The 5,569-nt window shown below is 33.6% G+C and overlaps 1 non-coding gene across 1 annotated transcript; it reads left to right on the top strand.

The window, feature by feature from the left end:
- Positions 1 to 4,828: 4,828 nt before the first annotated feature.
- On the top strand, positions 4,829 to 4,935 carry LOC121207561 (small nucleolar RNA R71). Its single transcript, XR_005902640.1, has one exon. It is a non-coding gene; the product is annotated as a small nucleolar RNA R71 (small nucleolar RNA).
- The last annotated feature ends 634 nt before the right edge of the window (positions 4,936 to 5,569 follow it).

The raw sequence follows: 5,569 nt of genomic DNA, 5'->3' as shown, positions 1-5,569 counted from the left end.
TCATGTATGCAATGTTATGTACCCGTCCAGATGTCTCATATGCCTTAAGTATGATGAGCAGGTACCAAGTAGATCCTGGTGAATGTCACTGGACCACAGTCAAGAATATCCTTAAGTACTTAATAAGAACTAAGGATGCGTTCCTAATATATGAAGGTGAGGAAGAGTTAAGTGTAAAAGGTTACACTGATGCCAGCTTCCAAACCAACAAGGATGATTCTCGATCACAATCAGGTTTTGTATTTTGCCTTAATGGTGGTGCTGTGAGCTGGAAGATTTCAAAGCAAATTACAGTAGCCGATTCTACAACAGAGGTTGAGTATATTGCAACTAGTGAGGCAGCAAAAGAAGCTATTTGGATCAAGAAGTTCATTACTGAACTAGGGGTTGTGCCTATCATATCAGATGCTATAGAACTTCGATGTGATAACAATGGAGCTATTGCACAAGCTAAAGAACCCAGATCACACCAGCGATCTAAACATATACTTAGGCGCTACCATCTTATTCGAGAGATTATCAATCGAGGGGATATAGAGATATGCAGAATACCTACAGATGATAACATTGCTGGTCCCTTGACCAAGCCTCTGACACAGCAGAAGCATGATCGTCACACTAAGTCACTTGGTATTAGATATATGAGTGATTGGTCTTGGTGCCAGTGGGAGATTGTAAGAGTATGCCCAAAGATCAATCACGAGATGGTTGTAATAACATACTTGATTTATCATGTTTATTGATATAAGGCATTGCCATTATTATTTCAGTTTTTTTTCTGTGTACATAAATAAACTATTTTATAATAATGTCCTAAGAATAATACGATTATTCTTAAAAGATCCTTAGTCAAGTATTATTGTTAGCTAGGACAACAATAATGCATTAAGACTAACATGTAGTTGATTGATGATAAAGAGTTGTCATTGATTTGGAGTGTCAAAATCAATGCATGAATATGTGTGTTAGAGAACAACATATTGGACTGACCTGCTATGAGTATGTTTCTTGGATTATTATGTAATTGTCACAACATTAATCATAGTGATTAATATGTATATGATCCTCATACTTGAGATCATCATTATCCCAACATCGTGAGTTGTATATTTTGATATAGTCAAACGAACATCGTAACTGGTTGTTCTATAAAGACTAATGTTGGATATACCACAATCTATGTAGAGGGATATGGTTGATCAATATAGGATAAGTCCCTCCTACATAATGGGAGTAATATCTTAGGCCACTTGATTGAGTGAGACTAGAAATGCATGGCCATGCTCAAATAAGTTGATATGAGATGTCATACTTATTTGTGTATCATAGTTCACTTAAGGTATCAAGAAACATGGGATGGACTATGCAAGTGTGACTATTCCATGACTTGTGTCCATTCCAAAGATATAGGACTTAAGGATTAATGCATGAAAGGTTAATCAGAAAAGGTTATATCGAATCATGAATTTCATAACTTAGGTAGCAATGATGCATTGCTAGATGCCACTCATTGTTTGTAACATTAGAATCATTCTAATATTACTGCTAACGTTACAAGAACCTATATGGTCACACTCTATGGTTGAAATGAACGGAGTAAAACATAGTTGGTATTGTATTCTGATTGTCAGATGAATTAAATTAATTATAGAATTAATTTAATTGGGCAATCAAATTATTGAACATACTATACGTACAAGGATGTTGTACACATAATCAGAACATAATTTCATTAGTATATGAATTTGGTTCGTATATAAGTTTAAATAAATATAGTTTACCGAAATCTTTATTATAATTAATGTAATTATAATTTTCGGTTAAACATTATTATATTTATTTTAATGATGACTATTATGTTCAGATTAATTTTAATGAATTAATATTCATTAAAAAGATATACCAATTAAAAGGGTGTTATATATGGCAAGGGCAAAAACCCTAAAGAGATAATATATAAATAAGCCCAAAACTATGCTAAAGGGTCCAGCAGCCGTCAAGCATAAAAATCACTGAAATAGTTTCTGAGATTTTTCTACCGTTCATTGTCAACTGGGTGGACTACGTAGAGGCCAACATTAGAAAGGTTGTGGCTTGGTTCGATAGTGGTTCACGATTCCCGTTGCCTAGGCGTCGCAGTCTACTCAGATTGAAGTTTTGGTAATTTCGAAACCTTTTATCACCGCGATACGTTCCTTACACATGGATCCATGGTTTAGATCGCCGGAATGTTTTTAATTATTTTATTTTTCCACTGCGCCTTGAAACTAGATTCACATATATTCTTACCATAAAATTTTCAGAATTTTTGGTCTATCCAATTAGTACAGTTTATTCATTGAAGTTACCCCTGTTTCGCTTCTCAACTGTTTTGAGCACTCTTCACTACGAATAAATTTTCTCCTCGTATAGAATTCAAAGGATGTTCTTGTTTATTTCATTTGAAACTAGACTCATTAAGGATTTCAACCATATAAATTATATTCCCTAATTATTTTTGTACAATTTTTAATAATTTTTCCAAGTCAAAATAGGGGATCACGTAGTCATTCTGAACCAGTCTCTCAAAAAATTAAATATCTCATAATATAGAATTCCTTTGCTTGTTCTATTTCTGTTATATAAAAACAGACTCATTAAGCTCTAATTTGATATCTCACTTAGTCTCTGATTCAATTTCTACTATTTTTGGTAAATTTTTAGATTAACGTCACTGCCACTATTCAAAACAGTTTTATTGTCAATTTTGATTTTTCACACTTCAATTGTATTCATCACTTTCCCATAACAATCTTTCCAATTTCCAATCATACTCATAACTTACACACGTATATACTTACACTTATCATCACAAAGTCATACACAATTTCATTTGATCAATTTCCCAGTTGAACTCTTCGGAATAACAACAGATACGCGATGGTATCGCACACAACCCACCTTTAAAATTGAAGCTCCCTTGTACACATAGTGGCCTTCACTTAGCACCACTCATGTGACCTAGCTCGAATGTAAACATAATTTTGGCTCTCTTGTACACATGGTGAACACTTAGTACCACCCATGTGACCTAGCCAGTTTATCTCGTAGCTCTCTTGTCTACATGGTGTCCTTCACCTGGAACCACGCATGCGACCTAGCTACATATATCCCGTAGCTCTCTTGTCTACATGGTGTACACATAGTATCACCCATGTGACCTAGCTAATGTCTCGTAGCACTCTTGTACACAAGATGTGCACTCAGCACCATACATGTGACCTAGCTACATACCATCTGTATCATCCAATCTTTTAGAAGGTTCAACCGGGATTTCTCTCTCTTTCTAATGCTTGATTCCATACTTCCAATAGTCAATTATGATTCAAAAATCAGTTACAATACATAAAATATGCTAAAATACAAAAACATAATAAAGATAATGTATTATTTACATACAAACTTCCATACTTTCTCATTTCCATGTCGAATTAATATTGAACATTTAAATCATCATAATTATACTTACTTTCAACACCTCGGCAATCATAGTAAATATATCAATTTTACATTGAAACATGCATAAATTAATGCTTATTTTACATATGAACTTACCTCGATACTAAAACGGCCATTTTACCAACTTTCCTGATTTTCGATTTTTCTCCCATTCCAGATTCAAATCTCGTTTTTCTAGATCTAAAACACCATATTTTACTTATTTAATTAATTTACTATTCAAAAAAGTCCTTAACTCAAACTTTTGAAAAATTACAATTTTGCCCCTAAACTTTTGCATATTTACACTTTTGCCCCTAGGCTCGGGAATTAAACTTCTTCCCTTATTCTTATGTTTTATGACATGCTGATCATTTATCCCTTCTATGGAAACATCAAATTCTCACTCTAACACGTTGTTATGAACAATAACAACTTTTACTAATTAAGCCGTTTTACTCATTTTTACTTAAAACCGATTAGCAAAAGTTGTTTAACATAATTTCAGCCTTCATATTCTACCATAAAACATCAAAATAAACACATTTCACCTATGGGTATTTTTCCAAATATGAACCCTAGCTTAAATTGTTGCTAGAATAAGCTTAATCAAGTTACCGGGATTCCAAAATCGTAAAGAACTTGAAAAACGGGGCTAGAACGGACTTACTATTGAGCTTGGAAATCTTGAAAGCCCTAGCCATGGCTTCCCCCATGCTAATTTCGGCCTCCATGAAAAGGATGAGTAAATTTTGGCTTTATTTTCCCTTTTTATTTCTTTTAATTACCAATTGACTAAAATGCCCTTAAGGCCTTTCTTTAAAATTTTGTCCTATTATGCCCATTTTTTTCCAAACGAAATATAATGTCTAATTACCATTTAAGGACCTCCTCTTTAAACCCCCATTTCAATCAAGTACTTATGAATTAGAACACATATTTTGTAACTTTTGCAATTTAGTCCTAAAAGTCCAATTAAGCACTTTATTTGTAAAATTACTTATCGATATTTTTACACAATATTTTAATAAATAAATAAACCTTAAAACTTAATCAAAATAAATTTTTTGACTTCAAATTCGTGGTTCTAAAACCATCGTTCCATTTTGGCCCTAAATCGAGCTATTACAGCAACTTCTGCAAATAAGCCCTAATAGGCAAATTAAACATGTAATCTATAAAATTTGTTATCAATACTCTAACACATGCATCTAATCACTTAGTAAATCATAAAAATTAATCGAAATAAACTTTTCTATCTCAGATTTGTGGTTTCGCAACCACTATTCCATTTAGGCCCTATTTCGAGATGTTACAATTATAAAATGTCTCAAGTTGGATGCAATGTGGGATTCCATGATGAGGGCACTTTCGTAATAACTCTTTGTGCCTTTCCCATGCCTCATACAAGGACTCATCATCCATTTGTTGGAAGGTAGTGATCTCGTTCCTCAACTTAGCATTCTTTCTAAGCGGGAAATACTTCATAAGGAATCTTTCTGCTAACTCTTGCCATGTGGAAATTGAGTTTGGTGGAAATGAGTTCAACCAGGCTCGAGCTCTGTCCCTCAGCGAATATTGGAACAGCTTCAATCGTAAGGCATCTTCGGGTACTCCAGGTAATTTGAAAGAATCGCTCACCTCCATAAACAAACTTAAGTGTAAGTGAGGATCTTCGATAGGCATTCCACTAAATTGGCCCATTGTCTGAAGCATCTGGAACATGATTGGCTTCAGCTCAAACTATTGTGCCTAAATTTCGGGTCTCTTAATACCTGGATTAAATTCATTAAATACTAGCATGGCATACTGTTATAAAGCTTTATCCCTATCATCAACAATAAAAATAGGATTTTGAGTAGGATTTGCTCCATTTCCTTGGATTAGATTTTCGAAGTTCATATCTTTGGTCCTTTTCTGATTTGCTTGTCTTCTTTGTTGTCGGAAAGTTCGTTCAATCTCAGGGACTATAGGGAGCAGATCAATAATTCGGTCAATATGCATAAACACCTGAAATGATCAAAGAAAAATTAATTTAATTAAAAATTAAATAGAAAAAATAAACCACAATGTAAAACTAACAAATTCACAA

This window comes from Gossypium hirsutum, chromosome A01 (assembly GCF_007990345.1).
Source record: "Gossypium hirsutum isolate 1008001.06 chromosome A01, Gossypium_hirsutum_v2.1, whole genome shotgun sequence".
NCBI classification, from domain to species: domain Eukaryota; kingdom Viridiplantae; phylum Streptophyta; class Magnoliopsida; order Malvales; family Malvaceae; genus Gossypium; species Gossypium hirsutum.
This window is presented reverse-complemented; position numbering and strand designations above follow the sequence as displayed.